The 15,201-nt window shown below is 35.0% G+C and overlaps 1 long non-coding RNA gene across 1 annotated transcript in view; it reads left to right on the forward strand.

The window, feature by feature from the left end:
- LOC137642271 (uncharacterized) overlaps window positions 1–12,847 on the forward strand; it is a 66,312-nt gene extending 53,465 nt beyond the window's left edge. Inside the window, exon 5 of the long non-coding RNA XR_011044722.1 lies at window positions 12,419–12,847. This is a non-coding gene — a long non-coding RNA (uncharacterized lncRNA). The remainder of the gene's footprint in view (window positions 1–12,418) is intronic.
- The last annotated feature ends 2,354 nt before the right edge of the window (window positions 12,848–15,201 follow it).

The raw sequence follows: 15,201 nt of genomic DNA on the forward strand, positions 1-15,201 counted from the left end.
ATTGACTAAAAGCTCTGAGAAATTTCCTTACTGATCAGGGTTTATTTTAGGGAAATGACTAACAGCTCTGAGAATTTGCCTTACTGACCAGGGTTTATTTTAGGGAAATAATTGACTAAAAGCTCTGAGAATTTTCCTTACTGACCAGGGTTTATTTTAGGGAAATGATTGACTAAAAGCTCTGAGAATTTTCCTTACTGATCAGGGTTTATTTTAGGGAAATGACTAAAAGCTCTGAGAATTTTCTTTACTGACCAGGGTTTATTTTAGGGAAATAATTGACTAAAAGCTCTGAGAATTTTCCTTACTGACCAGGGTTTATTTTAGGGAAATAATTGACTAAAAGCTCTGAGAATTTTCCTTACTGACCAGGGTTTATTTTAAGGAAATGACTAAAAGCTCTGAGAATTTTCTTTACTGACCAGGGTTTATTTTAGGGAAATGATTGACTAAAAGCTCTGCGATTTTTCCTTACTGACCAGGGTTTATTTTAGGGAAATATTGACTAAAAGCTCTGAGAATTTTCCTTACTGATGAGGGTTTATTTTAGGGAAATAATTGACTAAAAGCTCTAAGAATTTTCCTTACTGACCAGGGTTTATTTTAGGGAAATGATTGACTAAAAGCTCTGAGAATTTTCCTTACTGACCAGGGTTTATTTTAGGGAAATAATTGACTAACAGCTCTGAGAATTTTCCTTACTGATGAGGGTTTATTTTAGGGAAATAATTGACTAAAAGCTCTGAGAATTTTCCTTACTGACCAGGGGTTATTGTAGGGAAATAATTGACTAAAAGCTCTGAGACTTTTCCTTACTGATCAGGGTTTATTTTAGGGAAATAATTGACTAAAAGCTCTGAGAATTTTCTTTACTGACCAGGGTTTATTTTAGGGAAATGATTGACTAAAAGCTCTGAGAATTTTCCTTACTGACCAGGGTTTATTTTAGGGAAATATTGACTAAAAGCTCTGAGAATTTTCCTTACTGATGAGGGTTTATTTTAGGGAAATAATTGACTAAAAGCTCTGAGAATTTTCTTTACTGACCAGGGTTTATTTTAGGGAAATGATTGACTAAAAGCTCTGAGAATTTTCCTTACTGACCAGGGTTTATTTTAGGGAAATATTGACTAAAAGCTCTGAGAATTTTCCTTACTGATGAGGGTTTATTTTAGGGAAATAATTGACTAAAAGCTCTGAGAATTTTCCTTACTGACCAAGGGTTATTGTAGGGAAATAATTGACTAAAAGCTCTGAGACTTTTCCTTACTGATCAGGGTTTATTTTAGGGAAATAATTGACTAAAAGCTCTGAGAATTTTCCTTACTGATCAGGGTTTATTTTAGGGAAATAATTGACTAAAAGCTCTGAGACTTTTCCTTACTGATCAGGGTTTATTTTAGGGAAATAATTGACTAAAAGCTCTGAGAATTTTCCTTACTGATGAGGGTTTATTTTAGGGAAATAATTGACTAAAAGCTCTGAGAATTTTCCTTACTGATCAGGGTTTATTTTAGGGAAATAATTGACTAAAAGCTCTGAGAATTTTCCTTACTGATCAGGGTTTATTTTAGGGAAATATTGACTAAAAGCTCTGAGAATTTTCCTTACTGATGAGGGTTTATTTTAGGGAAATAATTGACTAAAAGCTCTGAGAATTTTCTTTACTGACCAGGGTTTATTGTAGGGAAATAATTGACTAAAAGCTCTGAGACTTTTCCTTACTGATCAGGGTTTATTTTAGGGAAATAATTGACTAAAAGCTCTGAGAATTTTCCTTACTGATCAGGGTTTATTTTAGGGAAATAATTGACTAAAAGCTCTGAGACTTTTCCTTACTGATCAGGGTTTATTTTAGGGAAATAATTGACTAAAAGCTCTGAGACTTTTCCTTACTGATCAGGGTTTATTTTAGGGAAATAATTGACTAAAAGCTCTGAGAATTTTCCTTACTGATGAGGGTTTATTTTAGGGAAATAATTGACTAAAAGCTCTTGAGACTTTTCCTTACTGATCAGGGTTTATTTTAGGGAAATAATTGACTAAAAGCTCTGAGACTTTTCCTTACTGATGAGGGTTTATTTTAGGGAAATATTGACTAAAAGCTCTGAGAATTTTCCTTACTGATGAGGGTTTATTTTAGGGAAATAATTGACTAAAAGCTCTGAGAATTTTCCTTACTGACCAGGGTTTATTTTAGGGAAATAATTGACTAAAAGCTCTGAGAATTTTCCTTACTGATCAGGGTTTATTTTAGGGAAATAATTGACTAAAAGCTCTGAGACTTTTCCTTACTGATCAGGGTTTATTTTAGGGAAATAATTGACTAAAAGCTCTGAGACTTTTCCTTACTGATCAGGGTTTATTTTAGGGAAATAATTGACTAAAAGCTCTGAGAATTTTCCTTACTGATCAGGGTTTATTTTAGGGAAATAATTGACTAAAAGCTCTGAGAACTTTCCTTACTGATCAGGGTTTATTTTAGGGAAATGATAGACTAAAAGCTCTGAGAATTTTCCTTACTGACCAGGGTTTATTTTAAGGAAATGACTAAAAGCTCTGAGAATTTTCTTTACTGACCAGGATTTATTTTAGGGAAATGATTGACTAAAAGCTCTGAGAATTTTCCTTACTGACCAGGGTTTATTTTAGGGAAATATTGACTAAAAGCTCTGAGAATTTTCCTTACTGATGAGGGTTTATTTTAGGGAAATAATTGACTAAAAGCTCTGAAAATTTTCTTTACTGACCAGGGTTTATTTTAGGGAAATGATTGACTAAAAGCTCTGAGAATTTTCCTTACTGACCAGGGTTTATTTTAGGGAAATAATTGACTAACAGCTCTGAGAATTTTCCTTACTGACCAGGGTTTATTTTAGGGAAATGATAGACTAAAAGCTCTGAGAATTTTCCTTACTGACCAGGGTTTATTGTAGGGAAACAATTGACTAAAAGCTCTGAGACTTTTCCTTACTGATCAGGGTTTATTTTAGAGAAATAATTGACTAAAAGCTCTGAGAATTTTCCTTACTGATCAGGGTTTATTTTAGGGAAATAATTGACTAAAAGCTCTGAGACTTTTCCTTACTGATCAGGGTTTATTTTAGGGAAATAATTGACTAAAAGCTCTGAGAATTTTCCTTACTGATCAGGGTTTATTTTAGGGAAATGATAGACTAAAAGCTCTGAGAATTTTCCTTACTGACCAGGGTTTATTTTAGGGAAATATTGACTAAAAGCTCTGAGAATTTTCCTTACTGACCAGGGTTTATTTTAGGGAAATGACTAAAAGCTCTGAAAATTTTCCTTACTGATCAGGGTTTATTTTAGGGAAATATTGACTAAAAGCTCTGAGACTTTTCCTTACTGATCTGGGTTTATTTTAGGGAAATAATTGACTAAAAGCTCTGAGACTTTTCCTTACTGATCAGGGTTTATTTTAGGGAAATAATTGACTAAAAGCTCTGAGACTTTTCCTTACTGATCAGGGTTTATTTTAGGGAAATAATTGACTAAAAGCTCTGAGAATTTTCCTTACTGACCAGGGTTTATTGTAGGGAAATAATTGACTAATAGCTCTGAGAATTTTCCTTACTGATCAGGGTTTATTTTAGGGAAATATTGACTAAAAGCTCTGAGAATTTTCCTTACTGACCAGGGTTTATTGTAGGGAAATAATTGACTAAAAGCTCTGAGACTTTTCCTTACTGATCAGGGTTTATTTTAGGGAAATAATTGACTAAAAGCTCTGAGACTTTTCCTTACTGATCAGGGTTTACTTTAGGGAAATAATTGACTAAAAGCTCTGAGACTTTTCCTTACTGATCAGGGTTTATTTTAGGGAAATAATTGACTAAAAGCTCTGAGAATTTTCCTTACTGACCAGGGTTTATTGTAGGGAAATAATTGACTAATAGCTCTGAGAATTTTCCTTACTGATCAGGGTTTATTTTAGGGAAATATTGACTAAAAGCTCTGAGAATTTTCCTTACTGACCAGGGTTTATTGTAGGGAAATAATTGACTAACAGCTCTGAGAATTTTCCTTACTGACCAGGGTTTATTGTAGGGAAATAATTGACTAACAGCTCTGAGAATTTTCCTTACTGATCAGGGTTTATTTTAGGGAAATGACTAAAAGCTCTGAGAATTTTCCTTACTGATTAGGGTTTATTTTAGGGAAATGACTAAAAGCTCTGAGAATTTTCCTTACTGACCAAGGTTTATTTTAGGGAAATAATTGACTAAAAGCTCTGAGACTTTTCCTTACTGACCAAGGTTTATTTTAGGGAAATAATTGACTAAAAGCTCTGAGACTTTTCCTTACTGATCAGGGTTTATTTTAGGGAAATAATTGACTAAAAGCTCTGAGACTTTTCCTTACTGATCAGGGTTTATTTTAGGGAAATATTGACTGAAAGTTCTGAGAATTTTCCTTACTGACCAGGGTTTATTGTAGGGAAATAATTGACTAACAGCTCTGAGAATTTTCCGTACTGACCAGGGTTTATTTTAGGGAAATATTGACTAAAAGATCTGAGAATTTTCCTTACTGATCAGGGTTTATTTTAGGGAAATAATTGACTAACAGCTCTGAGAATTTTCCTTACTGACCAGGGTTTATTGTAGGGAAATAATTGACTAATAGCTCTGATAATTTTCCTTACTGATCAGGGTTTATTTTAGGGAAATATTGACTAAAAGCTCTGAGAATTTTCCTTACTGACCAGGGTTTATTTTAGGGAAATAATTGACTAAAAGCTCTGAGACTTTTCCTTACTGACCAGGGTTTATTTTAGGGAAATAATTGACTAACAGCTCTGAGAATTTTCCTTACTGACCAGGGTTTATTGTAGGGAAATAATTGACTAATAGCTCTGAGAATTTTCCTTACTGATCAGGGTTTATTTTAGGGAAATATTGACTAAAAGCTCTGAGAATTTTCCTTACTGACCAGGGTTTATTGTAGGGAAATAATTGACTAAAAGCTCTGAGAATTTTCCTTACTGATCAGGGTTTATTTTAGGGAAATAATTGACTAACAGCTCTGAGAATTTTCCTTACTGACCAGGGTTTATTGTAGGGAAATATTGACTAAAAGCTCTGAGACTTTTCCTTACTGATCAGGGTTTATTTTAGGGAAATAATTGACTAAAAGCTCTGAGACTTTTCCTTACTGATCAGGGTTTATTTTAGGGAAATAATTGACTAACAGCTCTGAGAATTTTCCTTACTGACCAGGGTTTATTGTAGGGAAATAATTGACTAACAGCTCTGAGAATTTTCCTTACTGATCAGGGTTTATTTTAGGGAAATATTGACTAAAAGCTCTGAGACTTTTCCTTAGTGATCAGGGTTTATTTTAGGAAATTGACTAAAAGCTCTGAGACTTTTCCTTACTGATCAGGGTTAATTTTAGGGAAATATTGACTAACAGCTCTGAGAATTTTCCTTACTGACCAGGGTTTATTTTAGAGAAATAATTGACTAAAAGCTCTGAGAATTTTCCTTACTGACCAGGGTTTATTTTAGGGAAATGACTAAAAGCTCTGAAAAATTTCCTTACTGATCAGGGTTTATTTTAGGGAAATATTGACTAAAAGCTCTGAGACTTTTCCTTACTGATCAGGGTTTATTTTAGGGAAATAATTGACTAAAAGCTCTGAGACTTTTCCTTACTGATCAGGGTTTATTTTAGGGAAATATTGACAAAGTTCTGAGAATTTTCCTTACTGACCAGGGTTTATTGTAGGGAAATAATTGACTAACAGCTCTGAGAATTTTCCTTACTGACCAGGGTTTATTTTAGGGAAATATTGACTAAAAGCTCTGAGAATTTTCCTTACTGATCAGGGTTTATTTTAGGGAAATAATTGACTAAAAGCTCTGAGAATTTTCCTTACTGATCAGGGTTTATTGTAGGGAAATAATTGACTAAAAGCTCTGAGAATTTTCCTTACTGACCAGGGTTTATTTTAGGGAAATATTGACTAACAGCTCTGAGAATTTTCCTTACTGACCAGGGTTTATTTTAGGGAAATAATTGACTAAAAGCTCTGAGAATTTTCCTTACTGATCAGGGTTTATTTTAGGGAAATGACTAAAAGCTGTGAGAATTTTCCTTACTGATCAGGGTTTATTTTAGGGAAATGACTAAAAGCTCTGATAATTTTCCTTACTGACAAGGGTTTATTTTAGGGAAATGATTGACTAAAAGCTCTGAGAATTTTCTTTACTGACCAGGGTTTATTTTAGGGAAATGATTGACTAAAAGCTCTGAGAATTTTCCTTACTGACCAAGGTTTATTTTAGGGAAATGATTGGCTAAAAGCTCTGAGAATTTTCCTTACTGACCAGGGTTTATTGTAGGGAAATAATTGACTAAAAGCTCTGAGAATTTTCCTTACTGACCAGGGTTTATTTTAGGGAAATAATTGACTAAAAGCTCTGCGAATTTTCCTTACTGACCAGGGTTTATTTTAGGGAAATGATTGGCTAAAAGCTCTGAGAATTTTCCTTACTGACCAGGGTTTATTTTAGGGAAATGATTGGCTAAAAGCTCTGAGAATTTTCCTTACTGACCAGGGTTTATTTTAGGGAAATAATTGACTAAAAGCTCTGCGAATTTTCCTTACTGACCAGGGTATATCTTAGGGAAATAATTGGCTAAAAGCTCTGCGAATTTTCCTTACTGACCAGGGTTTATTTTAGGGAAATGATTGACTAAAATCTCTGAGAATTTCCTCACTGACCAGGGTATATTTTAGGGAAATGATTGACTAAAAGCTCTGAGAATTCTCCTTACTCATCAGGGTTTATTTTAGGGAAATGACTAAAAGCTCTGAGAATTTTCCTTACTGATTAGGGTTTATTTTAGGGAAATGACTAAAAGCTCTGAGAATTTTCCTTACTGACCAAGGTTTATTTTAGGGAAATAATTGACTAATAGCTCTGAGAATTTTCCTTACTGATCAGGGTTTATTTTAGGGAAATATTGACTAAAAGTTCTGAGAATTTTCCTTAATGACCAGGGTTTATTGTAGGGAAATAATTGACTAACAGCTCTGAAAATTTTCCTTACTGACCAGGGTTTATTTTAGGGAAATATTGACTAAAAGCTCTGAGAATTTTCCTTACTGATCAGGGTTTATTTTAGGGAAATAATTGACTAAAAGCTCTGAGACTTTTCCTTATTGATCAGGGCTTATTGTAGGGAAATAATTGACTAACAGCTCTGAGAATTTTCCTTACTGACCAGGGTTTATTGTAGGGAAATAATTGACTAACAGCTCTGAGAATTTTCCTTACTGGCCAGGGTTTATTTTAGGGAAATAATTGACTAAAAGCTCTGAAATTTTTCTTTACTGACCAGGGTTTATTTTAGGGAAATAATTGACTAAAAGCTCTGAGAATTTTCCTTACTGACCAGGGTTTATCTTAGGGAAATAATTGACTAAAAGCTCTGAGAATTTTCCTTACTGATCAGGGTTTATTTTAGGGAAATATTGACTAAAAGTTCTGAGAATTTTCCTTAATGACCAGGGTTTATTTTAGGGAAATAATTGACTAAAAGCTCTGAGAATTTTCCTTACTGATAAGAGTTTATTTTAGGGAAATATTGACTAAAAGTTCTGAGAATTTTCCTTAATGACCAGGGTTTATTGTAGGGAAATATTGACTAAAAGCTCTGAGACTTTTCCTTACTGATCAGGGTTTATTTTAGGGAATTGACTAAAAGCTCTGCGAATTTTCCTTACTGACCAGGGTTTATTTTAGGGAAATGATTGGCTAAAAGCTCTGAGAATTTTCCTTACTGACCAGGGTTTATTTTAGGGAAATGATTGGCTAAAAGCTCTGAGAATTTTCCTTACTGACCAGGGTTTATTTTAGGGAAATAATTGACTAAAAGCTCTGCGAATTTTCCTTACTGACCAGGGTATATCTTAGGGAAATAATTGGCTAAAAGCTCTGCGAATTTTCCTTACTGACCAGGGTTTATTTTAGGGAAATGATTGACTAAAAGCTCTGAGAATTTTCCTTACTGATCAGGGTTTATTTTAGGGAAATAATTGACTAAAAGCTCTGAGACTTTTCCTTACTGATCAGGGTTTATTGTAGGGAAATAATTGACTAACAGCTCTGAGAATTTTCCTTACTGGCCAGGGTTTATTTTAGGGAAATAATTGACTAAAAGCTCTGAAATTTTTCTTTACTGACCAGGGTTTATTTTAGGGAAATAATTGACTAAAAGCTCTGAGAATTTTCCTTACTGACCAGGGTTTATCTTAGGGAAATAATTGACTAAAAGCTCTGAGAGTTTTCCTTACTGATCAGGGTTTATTTTAGGGAAATATTGACTAAAAGCTCTGAGAATTTTCCTTACTGATCAGGGTTTATTTTAGGGAAATGACTAAAAGCTCTGAGAATTTTCCTTACTGACCAGGGTTTATTTTAGGGAAATAATTGACTAAAAGCTCTGCGATTTTTCCCTACTGACCAGGGTTTATTTTAGGGAAATGATTGACTAAAAGCTCTGAGAATTTTCCTTACTGATCAGGGTTTATTTTAGGGAAATGACTAAAAGCTCTGAGAATTTTCTTTACTGACCAGGGTTTATTTTAGGGAAATAATTGACTAAAAGTTCTGAGAATTTTCCTTAATGACCAGGGTTTATTGTAGGGAAATAATTGACTAACAGCTCTGAGAATTTTCCTTATTGACCAGGGTTTATTTTAGGGAAATGATTGACTCAAAGCTCTGAGAATTTTCCTTACTGACCAGGGTTTATTTTAGGGAAATAATAGACTCAAAGCTCTGAGAATTTTCCTTACTGACCAGGGTTTATTTTAGGGAAATAATTGACTAAAAGCTCTGAGAATTTTCCTTACTGACCAGGGTTTATTTTAGGGAAATAGTTGACTCAAAGCTCTGAGAATTTTCCTTACTGAATAGGGTTTATTTTAGGGAAATAATTGACTCAAAGCTCTGAGAATTTTCCTTACTGGCCAGGGTTTATTTTAGGGAAATAATTGACTCAAAGCTCTGAGAATTTTCCTTACTGATCAGGGTTAATTTTGAGGAAATAATTGACTTGAAGCTCTCAGAATTTAAAATGACCTTACTGATCAGGGTTAATTTTAGGGAAATAATTGACTCAAAGCTCTGAGAATTTTCCTTACTGACCAGGGTTTATTTTAGGGAAATGATTGACTCAAAGCTCTGAGAATTTTCCTTACTGACCAGGGTTTATTTTAGGGAAATAGTTGACTCAAAGCTCTGAGAATTTTCCTTACTGACCAGGGTTTATTTTAGGGAAATAATTGACTCAAAGCTCTGAGAATTTTCCTTACTGACCAGGATTTATTTTAGGGAAATAATTGACTAAAAGCTCTGAGAATTTTCCTTACTGACCAGGGTTTATTTTAGGGAAATAGTTGACTCAAAGCTCTGAGAATTTTCCTTACTGAACAGGGTTTATTTTAGGGAAATAATTGACTCAAAGCTCTGAGAATTTTCCTTACTGACCAGGGTTTATTTTAGGGAAATGACTAAAAGCTTTGAGAATTTTCCTTACTGACCAGGGTTTATTTTAGGGAAATAATTGACTAAAAGCTCTGAGAATTTTCTTTACTGACCAGGGTTTATTTTAGGGAAATGATTGACTAAAAGCTCTGCGAATTTTCCTTACTGACCAGGGTTTATTTTAGGGAAATATTGACTAAAAGCTCTGAGAATTTTCCTTACTGATCAGGGTTTATTTTAGGGAAATAATTGACTAAAAGCTCTGAGAATTTTCTTTACTGACCAGGGTTTATTTTAGGGAAATAATTGACTAACAGCTCTGAGAATTTTCCTTACTGACCAGGGTTTATTGTAGGGAAATAATTGACTAAAAGCTCTTTGACTTTTCCTTACTGATCAGGGTTAATTTTAGGGAAATGATTGACTAAAAGCTTTGAGAATTTTCCTTACTGATCAGGGTTTATTTTAGGGAAATGATAGACTAAAAGCTCTGAGAATTTTCCTTACTGACCAGAGTTTATTGTAGGGAAATAATTGACTAACAGCTCTGAGACTTTTCCTTACTGATCAGGGTTTATTTTAGGGAAATAATTGACTAAAAGCTCTGAGAATTTTCCTTACTGACCAGGGTTTATTGTAGGGAAATAATTGACTAACAGCTCTGAGAATTTTCCTTACTGACCAGGGTTTATTGTAGGGAAATAATTGACTAACAGCTCTGAGAATTTTCCTTACTGGCCAGGGTTTATTTTAGGGAAATAATTGACTAAGAGCTCTGAAAATTTTCCTTACTGGCCAGGGTTTATTTTAGGGAAATAATTGACTAAAAGCTCTGAGAATTTTCCTTACTGACCAGGGTTTATTTTAGGGAAATAGTTGACTCAAAGCTCATAAAATTTTCCCTACTGACCAGGGTTTATTTTAGGGAAATAATTGACTAAAAGCTTTGAGAATTTTCCTTACTGACCAGGGTTTATTTTAGGGAAATAATTGACTCAAAACTCTGAGAATTTTCCTAACTGACCAGGGTTTATTTTAGGGAAATGATTGACTCAAAGCTCTGAGAATTTTCCTTACTGACCAGGGTTTATTTTAGGGAAATAGTTGACTCAAAGCTCTGAGAATTTTCCTTACTGACCAGGGTTTATTTTAGGGAAATAATTGACTCAAAGCTCTGAGAATTTTCCTTACTGACCAGGGTTTATTTTAGGGAAATAATTGACTAAAAGCTCTGAGAATTTTCCTTACTGACCAGGGTTTATTTTAGGGAAATAGTTGACTCAAAGCTCTGAGAATTTTCCTTACTGAACAGGGTTTATTTTAGAGAAATAATTGACTCAAAGCTCTGAGAATTTTCCTTACTGACCAGGGTTTATTTTAGGGAAATAATTGACTCAAAGCTCTGAGAATTTTCCTTACTGATCAGGGTTAATTTTAGGGAAATAATTGACTTGAAGCTCTCAGAATTTAAAATGACCTTACTGATCAGGGTTAATTTTAGGGAAATAATTGACTCAAAGCTCTGAGAATTTTCCTTACTGACCAGGGTTTATTTTAGGGAAATGATTGACTCAAAGCTCTGAGAATTTTCCTTACTGACCAGGGTTTATTTTAGGGAAATAGTTGACTCAAAGCTCTGAGAATTTTCTTTACTGACCAGGGTTTATTTTAGGGAAATAATTGACTCAAAGCTCTGAGAATTTTCCTTACTGACCAGGGTTTATTTCAGGGAAATAATTGACTAAAAGCTCTGAGAATTTTCCTTACTGACCAGGGTTTATTTTAGGGAAATAGTTGACTCAAAGCTCTGAGAATTTTCCTTACTGAACAGGGTTTATTTTAGGGAAATAATTGACTCAAAGCTCTGAGAATTTTCCTTACTGGCCAGGGTTTATTTTAGGGAAATAATTGACTCAAAGCTCTGAGAATTTTCCTTACTGATCAGGGTTAATTTTAGGGAAATAATTGACTTGAAGCTCTCAGAATTTAAAATGACCTTACTGATCAAGGTTAATTTTAGTGAAATAATTGACTCAAAGCTCTGAGAATTTTCCTTACTGACCAGGGTTTATTTTAGGGAAATGATTGACTCAAAGCTCTGAGAATTTTCCTTACTGACCAGGGTTTATTTTAGGGAAATAGTTGACTCAAAGCTCTGAGAATTTTCCTTACTGACCAGGGTTTATTTTAGGGAAATAATTGACTCAAAGCTCTGAGAATTTTCCTTACTGACCAGGATTTATTTTAGAGAAATAATTGACTAAAAGCTCTGAGAATTTTCCTTACTGACCAGGGTTTATTTTAGGGAAATAGTTGACTCAAAGCTCTGAGAATTTTCCTTACTGAACAGGGTTTATTTTAGGGAAATAATTGACTCAAAGCTCTGAGAATTTTCCTTACTGACCAGGGTTTATTTTAGGGAAATAATTGACTTGAAGCTCTCAGAATTTAAAATGACCTTACTGATCAGGGTTAATTTTAGGGAAATAATTGACTCAAAGCTCTCAGAATTTACCTTACTGATCATGGTATATTGTCTGAGAGTTAGCGTTAAAATTTTTGCTTAGTGTTATTTCATATACATTGTATAAGTAAATAATTATAAGCCACGAAAAGGAAAATGAAGACTTGATTGGTTAATACTAAAGTCCAAATGAGTGACATGGACGGACTTGAGTCCGTTGATATCACCAATTTGGACATGGGTGGAACTCATATCAAAGTCTTTCATTTTTCCTTTCGTAGCTATGGTCATGACGTGTCAGTGAATTCAACAGAGAAAGAAGGGATATTTTGTCTAGTCTCTTGTAAAATTTCATGAGTCAGGAATTCTTCCATGTAAAACATGTTACACATGAAATATACGACAATACTGATTCAGATTTTATTATTCACAGGAATGAGCTTCGATAGCAGAGTGCGCCAGTCCTGCGAGCCACCAAGAAGAGAGCGCCAGTCCTGTGAGCCCACAAGAGGAGAGCGCCAGTTCTGTGAGCCCACAAGAGGAGAGCGCCAGTCCTGTGAGCCATCAAGAGGAGTGCGCTAGTCCTGTGAGCCCACAAGAGGAGAGCGCCAGTCCTGTGAGCCATCAAGAGGAGTGCGCTAGTCCTGTGAGCCCACAAGAGGAGAGCGCCAGTCCTGCGAGCCATCAAGAGGAGAGCGCCAGTCCTGCGAGCCATCAAGAGGAGAGCGCCAGTCCTGTGAGCCATCAAGAGGAGAGAGTGGCAGTCCTGTGAGCCATCAAGAGGAGAGAGTGGCAGTCCTGCGAGGCATCAAGAGGAGAGAGTGGCAGTCCTGCGAGGCATCAAGAGGAGAGAGTGGCAGTCCTGCGAGGCATCAAGAGGAGAGTGTGGCAGTCCTGTGAGCCATCAAGAGGAGAGAGTGGCAGTCCTGTGAGGCATCAAGAGGAGAGAGTGGCAGTCCTGTGAGCCCACAAGAGGAGAGAGTGGCAGTCCTGTGAGCCCACAAGAGGAGAGAGTGGCAGTCCTGTGAGCCATCAAGAGGAGAGAGTGGCAGTCCTGTGAGCCATCAAGAGGAGAGAGTGGCAGTCCTGTGAGCCATCAAGAGGAGAGAGTGGCAGTCCTGTGAGCCATCGAGAGGAGCGCCCCCCCCCCCCATATAAAAAAAAAAGTCAGCCGGTAATCCAGGGCTTATATAACGCAGTTTCTGGACACTCTTCGTAAACGTTTTGAATATATAAAGAAATAATGAATTTTAATTTTTTTTTTTTGTGCTTTTTTTCTGGCAGTGAAGTTTTCCATTATGTATATAAATTTGCCTGCAGTGGCAGTGAAGTTTTCCATTATGTTTATAAATTTGCCTGCAGTGGCAGTGAAGTTTTCCATTATGTTTATAAATTTGCCTGCAGTGGCAGTGAAGTTTTCCATTATGTATATAAATTTGCCTGCAGTTTTTGGTGCTTAGGCAGTGTTCTGGCAGTGAAGTTTTCCATTATGTATATAAATTTGCCTGCAGTGGCAGTGAAGTTTTCCATTATGTATATAAATTTGCCTGTCAACTTTTGTGTATATTGCTTTTAAAAGTCCTTCGTATTTCATGTGTATCTCGCTTTTAAAAGTCTTGTATTGTTGTTGCCTTGAAAATTTATTTGCCCTAAATCTTTTGGCTTTATTCAATATTTTGGCTTTCAATTTTTATTATATTTTAGGCTTTTTATATATTTTTGGCTTTAGGAAAAACTGTCACCTCTGTATTCCCATGTTAAAACTGTCACCTCTGTATTCCCATGTTCAAGTCTTTTCAATGTGAAAAATAAAAGAAAAATTGATAAAAACTTTCATTTCAAAACCACAAAATACCAAAAAAATGGATGTATTCAAAGAATAGAAGTATTGATTCAAAGATTTATTTTATTTGAAGGTTTCTCAGATACAGCATAGAATAGATGGTGTTTAAGAGTTCAATGAGTAGTCAATTTTGGCCTCTTGAGTTGCCTTTAGCTATTTTGTAAATGAATTTTTAAAGATAGGTTTGCAGACCTTTTAGTACCAGGGAAGAATGAGCGACCAGGGTCCCCCTTCACTGGTGTGTTCTGGAACTGGTTCCAGATTCTTCCAGTACCGGCCGGAAGAGAGGCGATGTATCTGCTGCTGGAAGCACCAGGATTTCAGCCAGTTCTGGAAAGTTATACATATACTTGAAACATACAAAATGGGAATCAGCTATATGCCAATTGGGCTGGAATACTTAAACGTATGCATAGAAAATTGGGAACAAATGCGAACTCACCAAGTGGCCTGGAAAAGTTATAGTTATACATATACTTGAAACATAGAAAATGAGGAAGAAACGGGGAACATAGAAAATGGGAATTCGCCAAAGGAAACTGGAAAAGTTATCAAAGCATATATACAACAAACTTACAAATTGGGAATCATATATGAAAATTAGCCAAATGGACTGGAAAAGTTATACAGGCATATAAAAAGATCCATAATTATTAGCCAAGTGAAACTGATAAATTACTTATTGCTAGACAAATCCTGATATGGACACGAAATTTTATGAGATCAATTGAATTATGTAAGATGATGTAATAGTTTGGCAAAGGAAAAAAATCATTATATCCAAATATGACAAAATTCATAAAGAACAAATATATAGATTAAATTTATACTTAGAGAGTAAAGAAAGATAATTGTTTATGCTTTAAATAGCGAGACGAGCAGCCTATTTTACACATGAATGTGATGAATAGAATGTATAGAAAAATCCATGAATCACGTGAAAAAAGTTTACGGTGTGACTGAACGACGATGTGCAAAATATGGTTCTGCAAATAGTAACAGTTTTACAGCATTTGGAATGGAATATAAATTGTAAATTAAAGATTCTATATGATTGTCAACAACAGTCTATAATGGAAAAAGTAAGGTCTTTTATAGTATCACAAGTGAGATACAGTATATTTATTTATGTGGTTTAGTGTACAATACAGAATGGGGAAATACTGATATTTAGTAATCGTATTTTCAAACAAATATGTTTGGGTCCCTATATCCTAAAAACAATATAATGGAAGCAGTCTTTATCATTAACTACTAGAACCCTACTCTGAGAAGACACGAGGAACAGACCCCTTTTATTATCATTATCTTCCATTATTATTACTTGCTAAGCTACAACCCTAGCAGGATGCTATAAGCCCAAGGGCTCCAGC

The sequence above is a fragment of the Palaemon carinicauda genome, chromosome 6, assembly GCF_036898095.1.
Source record: "Palaemon carinicauda isolate YSFRI2023 chromosome 6, ASM3689809v2, whole genome shotgun sequence".
Classification (NCBI taxonomy): Eukaryota; Metazoa; Arthropoda; class Malacostraca; order Decapoda; family Palaemonidae; genus Palaemon; species Palaemon carinicauda.